Source organism: Hibiscus syriacus, unplaced genomic scaffold, assembly GCF_006381635.1.
Source record: "Hibiscus syriacus cultivar Baekdansim isolate YM2019G1 unplaced genomic scaffold, ASM638163v2 tig00113124_pilon, whole genome shotgun sequence".
Lineage (NCBI taxonomy): Eukaryota > Viridiplantae > Streptophyta > Magnoliopsida > Malvales > Malvaceae > Hibiscus > Hibiscus syriacus.
Window position 1 is genome coordinate 3,320,076 of NW_024063444.1, and position 21,590 is coordinate 3,341,665.

The 21,590-nt window shown below is 38.4% G+C and overlaps 1 pseudogene; it reads left to right on the forward strand.

Annotated features, from left to right (window-relative positions):
* Positions 1–1,594: 1,594 nt before the first annotated feature.
* On the forward strand, positions 1,595–19,009 carry LOC120185777 (annotated as a pseudogene).
* The last annotated feature ends 2,581 nt before the right edge of the window (positions 19,010–21,590 follow it).

A 21,590-nucleotide genomic window follows, 5' to 3' on the forward strand; every position in this document is an offset into this window, starting at 1 on the left:
CCAGAAGAAGTCTGGATGGGAAAAAGGGCAATCATCTCAAGGTATTCAGATGCAGGGCATTTGTTCACATACCCAAAGATGAGAGAGCCAAGCTTGACGCAAAGATGAAGGAATGCATCTACCTTCATTCACCTAAGGATGAATTTGGTTATTGGCTTGGGATCCAGACAATAAGAAGGTTGTCCGCAGCAAAGACGTTATATTCTTCGAAGACCAAATAATCTAAGATATCAAAAATTCAGAGAGGCCAAGATTGAGAAGCGGTAAGAACACCAAACCCACTCCAGTTTGACGTGAGGATAATAATACACAAGAAAACAATGATGCTGAAGATCATGAACCTATGTTAGAGCAAAACAACCAGGAGACTCATGATGAACCAGCTCAGGAAGAGCCTCAATCTAGCTATCAAACAGTAATAGAGTTGAGATGACCCTCGAGAGATAGAAGACCATCCACTTGGTATAATACAAATGAGTACATTATGCTCACTGATGAGGGGGAGTCTCAAAGCTATAAAGAAGCAATTAGTGATAGCCATAAAGAAAAATAGAAAAGAGCCATGCAAGAAGAGATGCAATCATTGCATGAGAATCATATTTATGAACTTGTGGAGCTACCAAAAGAGAGAATGGCATTGAAGAATAAGTGGGTGTATTAGATCAAGACCGAATATAACAGCTCAAACCCTTGCTATAAAGCTCGGTTGGTCGTTAAAGGATTCAGACAAGAAAAAGGTATAGACTTTGAAGAATTATTCTCTCCAGTGGTAAAGATGTCATCCATCCGAATGGTCATTTGTTTAACAGTTGTGCAAGATTTGGAGATTGAACAGCTCGATGTCAAGACGGCGTTCCTACATAGCAATCTAGAGGAAGAAATTTACATAGAACAACCTGAGGGATTCAAAGTTCTAGGCAAAGAAAATCTAGTGTGTCGTCTGACTAAGAGTCTATACTGGCTTAAGCAAGAACCAAGGCAATGGTATAAAAAGTTCGACTCTTTCATGGCAGAACATGATTTTAAAAAGATGGAAACCGATCATTGTGTCTTTATGAAAAGGTATGCAAGTGGTGACTTTCTCATACTCCTGCTATATGTTGACGATATGTTTATTATTGGACAAGATCGTATAAAGATAACCGCTTTAAAGAAAGAACTAAGCAAGAGTTTCGCCATGAAAGATTTGGGACCGACTAAATAAATCCTTGTGATGCGAATAACTCGTGATAGATCAAAGAGATTGTTATGGCTATCCCAAGAGAGATACATTGAGAAGGTGTTGGTAATATTCAACATGCACAAATCAAAGCCGGTTAACACACCACTTGTTGGGCACTTCAAGCTAAGTTCGAAGTAGAGTCCCACAAGTGAGAACAAAATGGAGGAAATGAAGAAAATTCCATACTCATCTATAGTAGGCAGTCTCATGTATGCAATGATGTGCATAAGACCAAATATCGCCTATGCAGTTGGAGTCGTGAGTCGCTTCTTGGCCAACCCAGGGAATGAACATTAGGTTGCAGCAAAATAGATCCTCTGATATCTACGAGGAACTTCTAAAAGGCATTTATGCTTTGGAAAAGGAAAACCTATGTTGGAAGTATACACAGATGCATACTTGGCTGTTGATATTGATTCAAGAAAATTAACATTGGGATACCTAACTACTTTTGCAGAAAGAGTTGTCTCGTGGAAATCAAAGTTGCAAAAATGTGTTGCGTTGTCCACTACTAAGGAAGAGTACATCGCAACTACTGAATCTTGCAAGGAGATGTTGTGGATGAAGAATTTGTTACTGGAGCTGGGAATAGATCAAGAAAAGTATATCTTAAAGTGTGGCAATCAAAGTGCAGTTTATCTGGCAAAGAAATCAATATTTCATTCCCGCACAAAACACATAGACAATAGATATCATTGGATCCGAGAAGTTCTCGAAGAAAAGAAGATATATCTTGACAAGATTCACACAGATGAGAACTGGTCAGATATGATGACCAACGTAATACCGACAAAGAAGTTTGAAGATTGTTGTCAAGGTGTCGGTTTGCTACTACATCCCAATTAAGTCGAGAGGTGAAGATTTGTTGGATCTCTCCTTAATTGGACAGGTTCAAGAAAATTCTAGAGCTTGCTGGAGAAGTGTAGAATTTTCTAGAGCATTCCAAAGAACTCTAGAGAAGTGTAGAACTCTCTAGAGAAGAGTAGAACTCTCTAGAAGCTTGTGGAAGAGTGTGGAATCCTCTGGAATATTCTGGAGATGTGTGGAACCTTATGGAAGAGTATGGAATAATATGGAAGGAAATGGAAGAGTATAGAGCTTCTTAGAGTGTGTGGAGCATTCTAGATAATTAATCTCCACCATTCGTTGTGGAAGTGAAGTAGTGTAAATAGGGGTGAGAGACTTCATTCCTAACCATCCAAGAAATCCAAGCTTGAGAAACTAGAGAGTTAGAGAGCCTCTTTGAGAGAGAAGAGAGATAACTTGGGAAGTCTTTATCCTCAAGCTTGAGTGAGCCACCAAGTGTGAGTCAAATTTTGTGAACATATCATTGTAATCCTACTATTCTTTTGTATAGTGGAAGAATATCCAAATTGGAGAATTATACTCTTGTCCTCTCGTTACTATCCTTAATCACTAAGTGCCTATCTAAACTTCACGAAGCGGGAAAGACCATGATTCCCAACACTTTTATCCCCCTCAGACAGTTTATACTCAAGGGAACTTTATATTATTGGATGGAAGATCACAACCAAAGAAAGATTCAATGATTTCAACCTATCAATTAATTCATGTACACTTTCACATCTAATATTTTATTCTTGATGATTTGACATGATTAGATCCTGGTTAATTTTCATATTTGTTTATGGTTTAGTTTTAACGAGTGGTATCATCGTCAGATCATGTTCAATCATCGGAAACCAATTTAATTCTAGGATTTTATCTATTTATGAAATAATATTAAATATAATTTTTTCTTTCTAATTGACGATGAATCCTATAGATTTAATTTCTTTTGTTTTGATTTACTTGTAGTCTTAACTTGCATTAAAAAGAAATTGGATTTATTTTTAATTGTGCCGTCATCCATACGTTTTCATTATAAAGAACATATATGATTGCATATTGATTTGCATAAATAAATAAATGGAATTTTGGTAAAAGAAAAAGGAATATTAGGAATTTTCTTATTCTTATTGCTTGGGGGTATGTTCGGTTGTATTGGAAATTTTCTGTATTTGTCTATCACTTATAATCGCTTAATTATTTTTTTTGTGCGATTATTGCCTTGAAAGTTTATTAAGTTTTTTTTAGCTAATGACATATATTTCCATAAGAAGCATTTATAGATCATGTTTCGTGACTAGTTGTGAACTTCGGTCGTTTGATAGCATATTTTTCTAACATGCTTTTGATAGCAAAATTTACTTAGCCGATTCAAATCGAAAAAACTAGGGTCATAATCAAAGGGGTCAGATTTGGTTTTGCTTTGTAGCTTTACAATCAGTTATAATTATAATAATTGATTTTTTATGATATGATATTAATTTTGAATATAGTAGTAGAAAGTTACAAAAAGGTTTCTTTATTATTATAATTAATAATTATAATAATAGTAATTATAAAGTTGATTTTGATTTGATGTATAGTTTTGGCATGATTAAGAAATTATTGAGGGATAGTCAAAGAAATAAGTTTTTGGTTTCTGATGGCGTCATTTAGATAACTTTATTATTAGTTTCTTCGGAAACCATGACGTGATTAGAAAATTCAGTTTTGATTTCTTGACTGATATAGATTATAGAATATATATTTAGTTAACCTTATTATTAGTTACCTACAAGCCTCCCCGTTGTAATTCGCCTCAATGCAAATTGGCAAAGTCCAGTTTGCTTCGATGGCCCCAAGCCAGGCTGCAACAATAATACTTGTAGTCTCCTTCCATCCAACAGGTTTAATCACGCCGCCACCATCGGCGAGATTGCACTAGATGTTCTAGCAGTCCATTCGACGGATGGAAAGAGTTCTGGTAAAGTAGTTTGGACGTCAAAGTTTCTCTTCACTTGCGGTACCCCTTTTCTCCTAGAGGGTCTTGCTAGTGGAGTTCAAGGTGTGGTTGGTCTAGGTAAAACAAAGTTTTCAATGGCTTCCCAATTCTCTGCTGCTTTCAGTTTCCCTAGAAAATTTGCAATATGTTTAGGTGCACCAAAGGGTGCCATCTTTTTTGGTGACGGGCCTTGCACTTTCATGGGTAGGAACATCGACATCTCAAAATCTCTCATGTACACTCCGCTCATTCTCAATCGGGTCAGCACCGCATCGGCTTCCTTTCAGGGTGACCCTTCAGCAGACTACTTCATTGGAGTGAATGAAATCTCCATTAATGAATAACCGGTGGCGTTGAACAAAACTCTGCATTCTATTGATAAACATGGGAGGGGAGGAATCATGATCAGCACTGTTGCTCCCTGCACCGTATTGCACACATCAATCTACAAAGTAGTGGTTGGAGTTTTTATCAAGCAAATTCCTGGTATTCCAAGGCAGTGGCTCCTTTCAGTGCATGTTTCAATTCGAAAAGCATCGGGGTCAGCTGCGTTGGACCAGGAGTGCAGATCATAGATCTTAATCTACCCAATGAAGTGGTGTGGAGGATATTTGGATTTAACTCAATGGTGAAAGTTAAAGAAGATGTATTGTGTTTAGCGTTCGTGGTATTGGATATATGAACTGCAAAACTACACTATTAGCACTGACTGGAAATATAAACAGTAATTAAGAAGAACAAATTCGTAAACCGTGTCGTGGTAAGAACCACTGCCTTAGAAACGAATTCGCCCCGATGTGTGTAATCGCTGCAGTAGGCGGACCGTCCCCCGAGGTTAACACGGTCGCTCCGAATTCCGTACACCCGAAACCAGAGTGGACTACTGGTGGTATTGTATTTCTGATCGGAAATCACTCAGAGAGAACTCACAGAGAGAACTTTAGAAAACACTTTGTAAGTGAATTGTGAATGTTTTTGAATGAGTTGAGAAGCTGAATATAGCTCTCTATTTATAGGTTAGAAATAGGGTTAAAATCGTCTATAAAATTTTAGGATTAAATCTCTTATTTGTAACAGCTAAAACGTCTAGATGAACCTGACTCATAAATAGTCCAGGTTCATTGTATCATTATTCAGCTGTTATAACTCCCGAAATTATATCATGTAACCCCTGGAATTAAATCAAATAACTCCTGTAACTCCTGATATTAACAGCTTGTCTCCTCTGTACAAAGCTGTAAATCAGTCCAGGTACATCTTAACGTTTCTGATTTAATTTAGGAATAAACTGTTTAATTTCTGATAACAAATAATTCAACTGTTATTATTTGAAATTCAAACAGTCCTCAGCAGCCTATAAATATCAGTTGATATCTTTCACATTTTCCATTTGTTTCTTTCAAAGAGAAATTCCTCAAGAATTTTCTCTAAAAAGATAGTATCCACGCAGACGTGTCGAAGACACGTATTACCACGACCACGACCACGACCACGACCACGAGCCGAGCCGAGCCGAGCCGAGCTTTGCCGTGCCGAGCTGAGACGAGACGAGACGGACGGACGGCGGCGGCGATGCGCGAGAGCCCCCCTTGTTCTCTATCACTCAACATGGAAGTGGAATGTCAAGCCTTAAATACCATTCCCAATAGTGTTTCCAACACTATGTGGGATTGAGCATTACCAACATTCCCCCACTAATGCGAAAGAAATCTTCTGAAACTCGAAAACAAGCTTTCCAGAAGAGCAATAGCGAGATTAGTTGCTTAAGCACTAGTGAACATATCTGGAACTAGTACATAGAGATGATGAGCAATCCTTCTCTTAGATAAGTGAAACTAGTCTGGAACTTTCTAAGATCAGGGTAAACTCATAACACACAACTAACCCCTTCATCCACATGAGTCCTCGATGTGTAAGATATATATATACAAAAGTATATATTTGGCCATCTTACCTCAGGATTCTAGTAAGTGTGCTAGAAAAATGACCCAACATTTTTCATAGAAGGCGGCTAACCCTTCTCACTTACATAGGTTATTTCATCAAGTTTATCTCCACATAAACCACCCTTTAAAAAGGGATATGAAATAATTAAGAGCTTTTATAATAGCTCAACCTCACAAAGGGTATGGTGACTTTTTTCAAGTTCATTATGAACCACCCAAACTCTGGGCTAAGAAGTCATTAAGAATAAATATTCAACCTCATTTATCGGTAAATTCAATAAGTCCTTCTCACTAGAACCATCCAAATACTTGGATTTGAATTTATTAAGAGTTTAACAAACTCAACCTTTCTGTCGGTAAGTTCATCATTTCCTACCCACTCACTCTGGGTTATGAACTTATTAAGAATAGATATTCAGCCAAAATCGGTAAATTCATCAAGTCTTTCTCACTAAGACCACCCAAAGCCTGGGCTATGAATTTATTAAGAGCAATTAAGCTCATCCTGGGCATGCACATTATTCATCATAGGGATAGGCAGTAGGAATGTGCACTATGAGTCTTTCCATGGTTTCGTTTGACCACATGGAACTTAGATAACTAAGTTGGGTATCCACCATGAATTCCTCAACCAATGGGCTTTAGACCCATCCCTCTTGACGAATCTAGGACCAGCTTCCGACTTAACCCTTTGTTAAGTGGATCTGCTAGGTTCCTTTCCGACTTCACATACTCTAAAGAGAGCACTCCATTCTTTATCAAGTGTCTAACTAATTCATGTCTTATGCGAATATGTCTTTTCTTACCATTGTAAGCTTGGTTCTTAGCCACACATATCGCAGCTTGTGAATCACACAACAATGAAACTGGAGGAGTCGGTCTTCCCCACAACGGAATATCTGCTAACAAGTTTCTGAGCCACTCGGCTTCTTGCCCAGCTAGGTCAAGAGCTATAAACTCTGACTCCATGGTAGAACGAGCAATACAAGTCTGCTTTGATGATTTCCACGAGATTGCTGCTCCACCCAAAGTAAAAACATACCCGCTCGTAGAGCTTACCTCATCATTATTAGAAACCCAGTTGGCATCACAATATCATTCCAGTACCGCAGGAAAGCCAACAAACTCAAGTTTCCAATCCACAATACCCTTAAGATACTTCAGTAAGCGTTTAAGTGCAATCCAGTGCTCATGTAACAACCCAAAAATTTCAAAATAATATTTAATTGGGAATTGAGGTTTTAATTGTGAAAATTGGTGGATTTTTGGGGACTAAATTGGAAGTTTTTAAAACTTGAAGCTTGTTTTATGAGTTAAAGAAAATTCAGGGACCAAGCCCTGAATTTACCCTAAAATGTTAGGTATGGGTTGTTATATACGTGAATTGGTTTCTGAAAATCAGAAACCAATTCCTCCCAAATTCCCTCTCCCAACCTCAACTTTTGACGACGATCCCGACGCCGTCCGAATTCCGATCGTCATTTTAAAACCACCATCGTGTTCATCATCGAGCGAGGAACAAACCCTTCAATTTAATTGAAGCGAAACGCTGCCAAACGTCGTGAATTTCAAGTCAAAGCATCGACGTTTTTTTTAAGCTCAATCGCCTAGAAAATCCTAAATTCATCGCCGATCGTTGCTCCGTTTACGACACCTCCCGCACCATCGTGTTCCTTGTGCCGTTCCGAGTCCGCCGGTGTCATCCTCGATCTCCGTTGACGACGACACGTGGGGAGGTGGATCAGTCAAAGATTCGGCCAAGTCAAAATAGAGCTCTCCGCCGTTCAAAAATTTGAACCGATCTTTGTAAGTATCTTGAAATCGCTCAAAATAATTTTTAGAAATTTTTCCGTGATTTTTAGAGCCCCGGAGGACGTCGCACGCGCCACACGCGCCGCCGCAGGCGAGTGAACGCTGGAAACCGGTTTTGAACCGGTTTTGACCGGTCACGACCCGTTTACCCGACCCGACCCGTTGACCCGACCCGACCCGTTGACCGGTGCTATTCTGGGAATTAATTTGGTTTTGGTTCTATTATGGGAACTAAATCGAAATGGGTGCTATTTTGGTAATTTTTTTTAAAAAAGGGTGCTATTTATGTAAAATGTTTGACAGTTTGTTGACCTCCTTTGACCAGAACTTTGATCGGCTTTGACCAGCTATTAAACGACCTTTGTTTTCGACCAAGAATACCTATCCTGATAGTTTTCGATGTCCCGAATCTATTTTTGGGGTCTGTTTTGCTAAATTCAAACCCGAAAGTCTCCAAATCGTCAGTCAAACCCGTTGACTTTAATTTTGACCAAGAATTCAAAATTTCGGAAGGTCATACTTTATGTTTTTCGACGTCCTGAATTTGATTCCGAAGTCCGTTTTGCCAAATTCTGATCCGAAATTCCCGAATCGAGCTTGTAAACCCAAAAGGCTTAATATTTTAATATTTTGATTATTTAAATGAGATTTGGTCAAGGATTTATTCAATAAAAATATTTTATGAAGGTACTCGTGTTTCACCTGAGCAATGATCAATTAGGTCCGGTGTTATCCGTTCGTTAGATTAGCCTGAACCGCGTACTACGAGAATTACCCGTAGGTTTCCGTATATTATTTAAATAATATTTAGATTATTTATATTAGGATTCCAATATGGATTTTTCCAATTCGTAGGATCTAGCGCTGCAGCAGAACGTGATCGACAGACCCAGAAATAGGCTTCCCTATCTGATTTCCCAGACTGTTACAGGTGTGTTTCCTGATAGTGTTATATTATTGTTTTAAAGTATATAAATATCTGAATATTGTGTATCTGATTTCTGATTTACTGTATATTTCTGATATGATTTCTGGTTACGGTATTTATCCCGTTTTCTGAATACTGATTACCCAACATCTGAATTACCATACATTACTGATTTGATTTTTGATTTCTGTATTTCTGTTTATGGTTTTCAAGCTTGAAATATTCTTATGTTTTTAAAGAATTGTTCATTGTTTTATATGAATACATTCATGTTCATTTCTATCATTGGGGGGAATATTGTTGGAGGAAGATTACTGCAGGCTACTCGGCTGTGTGCTCAGGGCCTTACTGTTACTGGTTGTGCGGGGTGTATAGTTCTGAGGAACCTACACAAACAGATTGTGAAAGGATGGGGGTAGTGTTCATGTTTTCAAAACATGTGCATAAACAAATTTTATTGAAATATTTCGTTAGTATGTTTTTATACACTGTTTGGAGCACACTGGGCTTTTTAGCTCATTATGTAAATTTTAACCTTTTTCAGATAACAGCAGACCGTAAGCTAGCAGATTTGGCATCAGGAGAAATCAACTACTTTATTTTGTACGAACATATATTTCTATATGTTTTTCGGTTATGTTTGGTGACATGTATTTTATTATCGTTTTGGACATATCTATATTATTAATATTATGTTCTATATTATATTTAACGTTCTATAAGTTATATATATATAAAAAAAACCTCTGAATGGGATATGTGGCCACTTAGGTTTGAGTCTATCTTACAGACTGGGTCTGGGGGGTTACATTTGGTGGTATCATAGCTTTCGGTTTTAAACACTCGGATTGTATATAGGTCCTAAACTTTGAATTTTTAAGAAATAAAAAAAGTCACCTTATGTTATGATTTAAAGTTTTCTCGAGATCCCTGATGCTAATCTGACATATGTTTCAAATTCTTCTGTAGAGCCTTATAGATCCAACGATGAATGCTATTAGAGGTCGTAGGACAGGACGTGGACGTGGTAGAGGGCGACTCACTCGACCTTCTGTTACGATAGACGATCCGATTTCACCACGTGATCCTCCTGTTCCGCAAGTAGATCCGACTCTTTCTCATGATGATCAGTTTACTCTTATGAGAGACCCTCCCGTCACTGAAGATGAGGATACTGAGATGAATGAAGACGCCATTAATAGAGCTATCTTCCGCATGTTTCAGAGAGCTGCTAGAGCCCCTAGTAACATGACTGCAGTGGAGATTTCAAATTCTCTGGTTGCTGCTGGTGTAGTACCATTCGAGGGTATTACTGGTGGACCTCCGACAGACGCTGAGTATTGGCTGGAGGACACAGAGAGGATTATAGATGAGATGGACCTCAGACCTGAGCAAAAGTTAAAGGGGGCCCTAACTATATTGAAGAAAGAAAGCTTCAGATGGTGGCAATCCATTTCTGGTAGTATTCCGAGGAACCAATTAACATGGGATCTTTTCAAGACGCGCTTCCGAAGTCGCTACATCGGAGAGAGATATCTGCAGGAGCGACGCCAGGAGTTTCAGAATCTGGAGCAAGGTAATATGTCTGTTATGGATTATGAGGTTGAATTCATCCGATTGAGCCGATATGCTCCTGGACTTGTGGACACTGAGACAGATCGATGCTTGAGGTTCGAGAATGGACTCAGGTATGAGATCAGGAGTCGAGTCGCTACCCACCGAGAGAGGAATTTTGATGCTTTGGTTGAGATAGCCAAGACTGCTGAGGAAATAGAGCGACTGGGTATGGAGCACCGGAGAGATAGTGATCAAGCTCAAACCCGATTCAGGAGGCCTTCTGGTTCTGTTAATTCTTCTGCACATCCTAGCAAGAGAGGCAGGGATGATTCCTTTCAGAGAGGCGATGCGAGTGTCAGACCTGTTGCATCTGGTGCTTCAACTTTTCAGCCTACTAGACATGGTGAATCTTATGCGTCGCAATCTTTCCAGTCATGTAATTATTGTGGGAAACCTCATTATGGGGAATGCAGGAAGAAATTGGGTACATGTTTCAGATGTGGTTCAAGTGACCATATTGTAAAGGATTGTCCGGAGATAACTCATTCAGTTCAGACACTAGCTCGTACTCCCGCTCGTACTCAGAGTACTGTTCAAACTCCTACGGGTGGTCGTACTCAGGAGAGAGCACCTGGATTAGCTAGTAGAGGCTGAGCATCTCAGAGTAGGGGTCCAGTCAGATCTGAGGCTAGACAACCTGCATTGGTTTACACTGCTAGACTTCGACAAGATCGTGATGGGCCTAATGTGACTGCAGGTACTATTACTATTCATTCAGTTCCATACTTTGCATTATTTGATAGTGGCTCTATAAATTCCTATGTATCACATTCCGTTTCTGAGGGTCTAAATATTCTTGTTGAGAATACTGAGCGTTCAGTGATAGTTCAAAGCCCCTTAGGCAAATTCATCGTGTTGGATCGTATTTTTAGAGAGTGCCCTATAGAGATCAATGGGGAGATTGTTTTGGCTGACCTGATGGAGTTACCCTTTGAAGAGTTTGATTTGATTCTCGGCGTAGATTGGTTGGACAAACATCGAGTAAATATTGATTTTGAGTCTAAGAGAGTTGTTCTGAAGACCCCATATAATTGAAAGATTGTAATGATCGGGGAACGACGTGGATTTCTAACGAATGTTGTGTCTGCCTTGGTAGCGGAGAAGATGATCAGGAAGGGTTCCGAGGCGTTTCTTGCTTATATTTTGGACACTAGGAGATCGCAATCCGATATTGAAGGCATCCGAATTGTCAAGGAATTTCTCGATGTTTTTCCCGAGGAGTTGCCTGGATTACCTCCAGATAGAGAAGTCGAGTTTGTGATTGAAGTCTATTCTGGTTCCACCCCAGTTTCAATGGCTCCTTATCGTATGGCCCCAAAGGAGCTTAAGGAACTGAAAGTTCAACTTCAGGAGTTATTGGACAGGGGATTTATTCGACCTAGTGTATCACCGTGGGGAGCTCCAGTTCTCTTTGTCAAGAAGAAAGATGGGACATTGAGACTCTGTATTGATTATAGAAAACTGAACAAGCTCACTGTTAAAAATAAATATCCTCTGCCCAGGATCGATGATCTATTTGACCAATTTCGAGGGGCTTCTATCTTTTCAAAGATAGACTTGAGATCTGGTTATTATCAACTCAAAGTGAAAGATTCGGATATTCCGAAGACTGCTTTCCGTACTCGATATGGGCACTATGAGTTTTTAGTGATGTCATTTGGGTTAACTAATGCCCTTACTGCTTTTATGGATCTGATGCATAGGGTGTTTCGACCTTATTTGGACCAGTTTGTAGTTGTATTCATTGATGATATACTGGTGTATTCTAGAAGTGAAGTAGAACATGAGGAGCATTTAAGGATTGTTCTTCAGACTCTAAGGGAGAATAAGCTATACGCTAAGTTGAGCAAGTGTGAGTTCTGGCTCAGCGAAGTGACTTTTCTTAGACATATCGTCTCTGCTGATGGCATTCAAGTGGATCCAAGCAAAGTGGAGGCTATTCTAAACTGGAAGTAACCCAGAAACGTCTCTGAGATCCGTAGTTTCTTGGGCTTAGCTGGTTACTATCGTCGTTTCGTTGAGGGGTTCTCCCTTATTGCAGCTCCTCTGACGAAACTATTGAGGAAAGATGTTCCATTTGTCTGGTCTAAGGACCAACAAGCTAGCTTTGAGAAATTGAAGACTGTTCTAACTCAAGCCCCAGTGTTGATTCAGCCTGAATCTGGGAAGGATTTTTCTGTCTACAGTGATGCTTCTCATTCTGGATTAGGATGTGTTTTGATGCAAGATAGGAAGGTTGTCGCTTATGCGTCACGTCAGTTAAGGCCGCATGAGCGTAACTATCCTACTCACGATCTGGAATTAGCTGCTGTGGTTTTTGCTTTAAAGGTCTGGAGACACTACCTCTACGGAGAAAAGTGTTATATCTATACTGATCATAAGAGTCTGAAGTATCTGCTTACTCAGAAAGAATTAAATTTGAGACAGCGTCGTTGGTTGGAGCTTTTAAAGGACTATGATTTTGAGATAGAATATCATCCAGGGAAGGCTAATGTAGTGGCAGACGCCTTGAGCCGTAAGGCGATATCAGATCTCAGAGCCTTATTTGCCAACTTGAGCTTATTTGATGATAATAGTTTGTTAGCAGAGTTACAGGTTAAACCTACTTTGGCCGAGGAGATTAAGGCTAAACAACTCCTTGATAACTCGTTGCTTCCCAATATTGAACAAGTTAAGCAAGGATCGAGTTCGGAGTATACTATGGACCAGGATGGTATTTTGTGTTTTCACGATCGTTACTGCGTCCCTAAAGATGATGAGTTGAAACGGGTTATTCTTCAGGAGGCTCATAGTAGTCCTTATGCTATTCATCCTGGTGGGGACAAAATGTACAATAATCTCAAAGAGAGCTACTTTTGGACTGGTATGAAGAAAAATATTTCAGATTTTGTGGCAAGGTGTTTGACTTGTCAGCAGGTTAAGGCAGAGCACCAGCATCTGTCTGGATTGTTACAGTCAATTAAGATTCCTGAGTGGAAATGGGAGCGAATTATGATGGACTTCGTTACTGGTCTTCCTCTAACTCCTTCCAAAAAGGATTCTATCTGGGTGATTGTTGATCGACTCACCAAGTCAGCGCATTTTATTCCTATTCGGGTTAATTATTCTCTGGATAAACTGGCTAAGTTGTACATTTCTGAGATCGTTAGACTTCATGGTGCTCCGTTCTCTATCATATCTGACCGAGATCCGAGATTCACTTCCAGGTTCTGGAAAGCTTTGCACGAGGCTCTGTGTACTCGTTTGAATTTCAGTACAACTTTTCATCCTCAAACTGATGGACAGTCTGAGCGAGTGATTCAGGTGTTAGAGGATATGTTACGGGGTTGTGTGATTGATTTCCGTGGTAGTTGGGAAGATTTCTTGCCGTTAGCTGAGTTTGCTTACAATAATAGTTATCAGGCGAGTATTCGCATGGCACCGTATGAGGCTCTGTATGGACGTAGATGTCGTACTCCTATATGTTGGACAGAGTTGCATGATAGAAAAACTTTGGGTCCAGACTTGGTTCGAGAGACTGAAAATACTGTCAGACTGATCCGTGATCGCTTAAGAGAGGCATTTGATAGGCAGAAGTCATACGCAGATAAGCGGCGTAAGGATATCGAGTTTGAGGTTGGAGATCAGGTTTTTCTCAAGGTATCTCCATGGAAGAAGGTATTGAGATTTGGACGTAAAGGTAAACTGAGTCTGCGATTTATTGGGCCGTATCGTATTCTGAAGAAAGTTGGACCTGTTGCTTATCAGCTTGAGTTGCCTTCCCAGCTCAGTCGTATTCATGATGTTTTTCATGTTTCTATGTTGAGGCGATACCGTCCAGATCCAGATCACATCATTCAGGTTGATGAGGTAGAGCTGAGACCTGATTTGTCATATGAGGAGGAGCCTGTTCAGGTTTTAGAGAGGGATGAGCGAGTTCTTCGGAATAGGCGTATTCCAATGGTCAAAGTGCAGTAGAGTAATCGTAGCCCCTCAGAAGCTACTTGGGAGACATTGGAGTCAATGGAGGTTCAATTTCCTCATCTGTTTTCATAAGGTAAATTTTGAGGACGAAATTTCTTGTAGAGGGGGAGAATTGTAACAACTCGAAAATTTCAAAATAATATTTAATTAGGAATTGATGTTTTAATTGTGAAAATTGGTGGATTTTTGGGGACTAAATTGGAAGTTTTAAAACTTGAAGCTTGTTTTATGAGTTAAAGAAAATTCAGGGACCAAGCCCTAAATTTACCCTAAAATGTTAGGTATGGGTTGTTATATACGTGGATTGGTTTCTGAAAATCAGAAACCAATTCCTCCCAAATTCCCTCTCCCAACCTCAACTTTCGACGACGATCCCGACGCCGTCCGAATTCCGATCGTCATTTTAAAACCACCATCGTGTTCATCATCGAGCGAGGAACAAACCCTTCAATTTAATTGAAGCGAAACGCTGCCAAACGTCATGAATTTCAAGTCAAAGCATCGACGTTTTTTTTAAGCTCAATCGCCTAGAAAATCCTAAATTCATCGCCGATCGTTGCTCCGTTTACGACACCTCCCGCACCATCGTGTTCCTTGTGCCGTTCCGAGTCCGCCGGTGTCATCATTGATCTCCGTTGACGGCGGCGCGTGGGGAGGTGGATCAGTCAAAGATTCGGCCAAGTTGAAATAGAGCTCTCCGCCGTTCAAAAATTTGAACCGATCTTTGTAAGTATCTCGAAATCGCTCAAAATAACTTTTAGAAAATTTTCCGTGATTTTTAGAGCCCCGGAGGACGTCGTACGCGCCACACGCGCCGCCGCAGGCGAGTGAACGCTGGAAACCGGTTTTGAACCGGTTTTGACTGGTTTGACCGATCACGACCCGTTTACCCGTTGACCTGACCCGACCCGTTGACCCGACCCGACCCGTTGACCATTGATCGGTGCTATTCTGGAAATTAATTCAGTTTTGGTGCTATTTTGGGAATTAATTCAAAATGGGTGCTATTTTGGTAATTTTTAAAAAAGGTGCTATTTGTGTAAAATATTTGACAGTTTGTTGACCTTATTTGACCAAAACTTTGACTGACTTTGACCAGCTATTAAACGACCTTTGTTTTCGACCAAGAATACCTATCCTGATAGTTTTCGATGTCCCGAATCTGTTTTTGGGGTCCGTTTCGCTAAATTCAAACCCGAAAGTCTCCAAATCGTCAGTCAAACACGTTGACTTTAATTTTGACCAAGAATTCGAAATTTCGGAAGGTCATACTTTATGTTTTTCGACGTCCTGAATTTGATTATGAAGTCCGTTTTGCCAAATTCTGACCCGAAATTCCCGAATCGAGCTTGTAAACCCAAAAGGCTTAATATTTTAATATTTTGATTATTTAAATGAGATTTAGTCAATGATTTATTCAATAAAAATATTTTATGAAGGTACTCGTGTTTCACCTGAGCAAGGATCAATTAGGTCCGGTGTTATCCGTTCGTTAGATCAGCCTGAACCGCGTACTATGAGAATTACCCGTAGGTTTCCGTATATTATTTAAATAATATTTAGATTATTTATATTAGGATTCCAATATGGATTTTTCCAATTCGTAGGATCTAGCGCTGCAGCAGAACGTGATCGACAGACCCAGAAATAGGCTTCCCTATCTGATTTCCCAGACTGTTACAGGTGTGTTTCCTGATAGTGTTATATTATTGTTTTAAAGTATATAAATATCTGAATATTGTGTATATGATTTCTGATTTACTGTATATTTCTGATATGATTTCTGGTTACGGTATTTATCCCGTTTTCTGAATACTGATTACCTAACATCTGAATTACCATACATTACTGATTTGATTTTTGATTTCTGTATTTCTATTTATGGTTTTCAAGCTTGAAATATTCTTATGTTTTTAAAGAATTATTCATTGTTTTATACGAATACATTCATGTTCATTTCTATTATTGGGGGGAATATTGTTGGAGGAAGATTACTACAGGCTCCTCGGCTGTGTGCTCAGGGCCTTACTATTACTGGTTGTGCGGGGTGTATGGTTCTGAGGAACCTACACAAACAGATTGTGAAAGGATGGGGGTAGTGTTCATGTTTTCAAAACATGTGCATAAACAAATTTTATTGAAATATTTCGTTAGTATGTTTTTATACACTGTTTGGAGCACACTGGGCTTTTTAGCTCATTCTGTAAATTTTAACCTTTTTCAGATAACAGCAGACCGTAAGCTAGCAGATTTGGCATCAGGAGAAATCAACTACTTTATTTTGTACGAACATATATTTCTATATGTTTTTCGGTTATGTTTGGTGACATGTATTTTATTATCGTTTTGGACATATATGTATTATTAATATTATGTTCTATATTATATTTAACGTTCTATAAGTTATATATATATATAAAAAAAACCTCTTAATGGGATATGTGGCCACTTAGGTTTGAGTCTATCTTACAGACTGGGTCTGGGGGGTTACAGCTCACCACTCGGATTATGAGTATATCTACTTAGTCTACTCACAACATAAGCAATATCAGGCCGAGTATAGTTCATTAAGAACATTAAGCTTCCGATTAATTTAGCATATTCAGTTTGGGAAACACTACTTCCTTTATTCTTAACTAGATGTATGCTAGGGTCATAAGGAGTTCGAACAGGGACGACATCAAAACTGTCAAATTTCTTTAGCACTTTCTCTATATAATGTGCTTGACATAAAGAAAATCCCTTCTCAGTTTTGGTAACTTTGACTCCTAAGATTACATCTACTTCTCCCAAATCTGTCATCTCAAACTTAGTAGACAAGAAATTTTTAACTTTGTTAATGGACTCAATGTTAGAACTGAAAATCAACATGTCATCAACATAAAGGCTTATGATAACACATTCAGTTTCAAACATCTTCGAATACACACAAGCATCCGAACCATTCACAACAAAACCAAAACTAAGAATAGTTTTATGAAATTTTTCATACCACTGTTTAAGAGCCTGCTTAAGTCCATAGAGTGACTTTTTGAGTCTATAGACTTTGCCTTCCATACCAGGTGCCTCAAAACCTAGTGGCTGCTCCATGTAAATCTCCTCATCTAGATCCCCATTCAAGAAAGCAGTCTTAACATCCATTTGATGTACCTGCAACTTATGAATAGAGGCTAGTGCAAATAATGCACGAATCGTTGAGATTTTTGTAACGGGAGAGTATGTATCAAAGTAGTCTAAACCAAACCTTTGAGTGAACCCTTTGACGACTAACCTTGCCTTGTACCGCTGAATCGAACCATCTGGCCTTAGTTTCTTCCGGAAGACCCATTTATTGGAGATTGGTTTGAATCCCTTAGGCAAGTCAACTAATTCCCAAGTATGATTAGACATTATCGATTATAGTTCATCATTAACAGCGTTTTTCCAAAAACTAGCATCGATAGATCTTATAGCTTCTTCAAAAGTTTTAGGATCCTCATCTAATAGAAAAATTTGAGCTATAGGATCTGAAATGAAGTCTAAATCATTTATCTCAGAAATAAAGGAAGTAATAAAGTCTGGTCCAAAAGAGGTTTCAACTCTTTGCCTTTTACTTCTTCTAGGCTCAAAATCAATTTGTTCAGAAGACCTAGCAGGATTACTAGAAGAAGTTGATGGAATATATTCTATTTGTGTTTCAATATTTATTCTCGGTTCCTTTAAAGGAAAAGTATTTTCAAAGAAAACAACATCTCTTGAATCACAAATAGAATAATCTTATAAAAGCATGAATCTGTATGCAGCACTATTCGTAGCATACCCTATAAACACTGCATCAACGGTTTTAGGTCCGATGGTGGACTTCTTAAAGTCTGGCAAGCCCACTTTAGCCAGACACCCCCACACTTTCAGGTATTGTAAATTAGGAGCGTATCCTTTCCATAATTCATATGGAGTAGAATCTAATTTCTTATGAGGAACTCGGTTCAAGATATGAGTTGCCGATAGAATGGCCTCCCCCCACATGTTATCAGATAACCCGGAACTTATTAGTAAAGAATTCATCATCTCTTTTAAAGTTCTATTTTTCCTTTCGGCTATACCATTCTGTTGAGGAAAATAGGGGGCTGATGTTTCATGAATTATGCCATTCTTTTCACAAATATCTTTTAAGAAATTAGATCCATATTCACCACCTCTATCAGATCTAACCCGTTTGATTCTCCTATCTAACTGATTTTCAACTTCTGCCTTATAAATAAGAAAGAAGTTTTCAGCTTCATCTTTAGTTCTTAGGAGATAAACTTTTGTATATCTTGAATAATCATCTACAAAAGTTATGTAGTAGTGTTTTCCTCCTTTACTTTCAGTGTTTTCCTCCTTTACTTTCAGTGTTTCTAAAATCTGCTAGATCAGTATGAATGAGTTCTAACAGTTCAGTCTTTCTATTAGAAACAGTCTTAAAGTAAAGGAAATGGAATGTCAAGCCTTAAATACCATTCCCAATAGTGTTTCCAACACTATGTGGGATTGAGCATTACCAACACGTGGATGGAGGATGGGAACCGACTACGTCAATAGTGATAGGAGGGCACCAACTAGAGGACAATCTGCAGCAGTTTGATCTTGAGGCATCAAGGGTCGGGTTCAGTTCTTCCCTTCTATTCTAACAAACGAACTGTGCCAACTTCAACTTCACATCTACTACTTAAAGGGTCCCACAGTTTCATCGTCGTTATTGTTACCGGTGTTTTAAGATTGTATGATAAGAAAACAAATTGCTTGGAATGAAATCTGCGCATTGTGCTTGACAATGGCCTCGTTTGATGTACTTTGTAATGCAAGTTGCAATAAAATTATATCATTGCAGAGCAGCCACACAGCTGGTTCTGTCTTGATGATATTCAAAATTTCAGATTATATATTTCCATTTCAGGGTGCATGCATGCTTGGATAAGAATATAATATGTACATATGCGAGGAACCGATTGTCTCTTAGCTACCATCGAATCTTGAAATTAGCTTTGATGGAAGTCAATGTCATTGGATTTCACTGCCAGTAAACAAATATAGAAAATTCATCGGTGGAATCACCCATATTAATAACTGTTGTACTTATGAATCGCTGCTATGCAAACCTTTAGACATGCTGATCGATTTTGCGAGTTTTCAGAAATGAGGAGCGTACCCACGAGTGATTATCAATGATCGCGTGTCCATTGCCTACATTGCATGCAAACACATCATGCGTATAATCATCAACGACCACGTATTGGTACACATGATCTCATTTGATAACGAATTAATCAAAACCATAACTTTTTAGGACGTCCAATCAATATCCTTATCACGACAAATCTCTGTCAACACCAGTGGAAGTCACTATAAATAATTATACAGCAAAGAGCAAGAAGTAGAAGTAGGTAGACACTCTTTCATAAAAAAAATCATACCAACATTATCAAAACCATTTTTCTACAATTAACTATGATTTTTGTTTGTTTTACCAATCAACAATAAACATAGATCTTTGTAAGCTCCCCATGTTATAGATTGATTATATTATTTTGTAATTAAAGGAATATTAGAATAGGGTGTTTTTCTATTATTACTTTAATATTACGGTGAAATTCTACCCAAATTTTAGGTTATTGCGATGAATAAGATCATTGTCTCCATCCCCTACCTCTATTCGTGTCTCTTTGTAAAGATCTTGCTACGTGTCCACGTTTATTTCTCTTTTGTATTTTATTGTTTTAAGATTTGTATATTTCTGCATGTAATATTTTACAGATAATTTACATAAATAACTAACATTTCAAACACAGAAGCAGAATACAAGAGTTTAACCAATTCAATCTCTGAAAGGATTTGGATCAAGTAATTGTTGAATGAAGTTGGGTTCCTTGTAGTTAATAGTTTGATGAGATAATCCTTTAGCTTAATTTCATTGGATGCGACCTCCGACATTCCTAGTACTCAATCTCGAGGCCTCAAGTGTTATGTTTGACTTGAAAGTTGGCAAAGTTGACATATTTGGTTGGTGACCAACTTATTGGAAAATTCATCTTGGTTGGTGGCCAACTTATTGGAAAATTCATCTTTGGTAGATGGCCAACTTTGCACATGGGAATTTCATATTTGGTCCCTAAAATATTATGTTATTTATAAGTTTAGTTCTTAAAACTCAACTATAAATAGACCTAAGTAGTTCATTAGAAATCATTCTAAAAGAAGTTCTATCTTCCATTTGTTTTCTTCATTCTCTCACTTTGGGAATTCTAAAGAATTCCATTTGTTGTAATATTTGTTGATAGTGAAGTTATCATCTGGTGTGGTGCTCGAGTAGTAGACAATATTCTCGTCGAACCTCTTAAATTTGGTGTGTTCTCTCATTTATTGTTCTTTATTTTTGGTTTTTCCATTGTGTTTCAATATTAAATAGTTTGACGGGTTTATCTATTATGCAACCTTTGGTGGTTTTGATCTTGACATTTTAGGTCAATTTTGAAACTATATTCGTGTGAAAAATAACCTGATTTCCCCAATAATTGGTATTAGAGCTTCGGTTGAGGTTATCCTCATGGTCTTGTTGATGAAAAGATACAGTTCGTGCTATTGAATATTGTTTGTTAGAATTAAAATGCCAAAATATGGATTAATTGAGACATTGAGCTCTTTATCTGGACCGGTGAGAAGGATGATGTCAAATGCAAATTTCTCGGTGGAGTTGTTTGATGGATTCAGTCATTTGGCATATGGCAAGGCGAGGTGTTAGACGCTTTATTCCAATAAGGTCTAAACATCTCCATTGACGAAGAAAAACATGAATATATAGAGGAGAAAGAATGGGGAACAATCAATCGTTTGGCGTGTAGCATGATTTGATCTTGTCTTTCCAGGGAGCAGAAGTATGACTACATGAACGAGACTTCTGCGAGTAAGATGTGAAAAGCATTGGAGGAAAAATTCCTAAATAAAAGCTCTCAGAATCGTCTTCACATGAAGAAAAGATTGTTCAGATTTGATTATCAACCGTGCACCAGTATGAATGAACATATCACTGCGTTCAATGAGCTAGTGGCAGACTTATTGGTCATGGATGAAACCTTCAAAGATGAAGATTTGGATTTGATGTTGTTGTCATCTCTTCCAGATGAATTTGAGCACCTTGAGATAACGTTACTTCATGGTAAGAATAATGTTACCTTTAAAGATGTAACTGTTGCTTTGTATAGTTATGACATCAGAAAGAAAACCAAGAAGGAGAGCAAGTGTGAAGCAGCGGAGGCC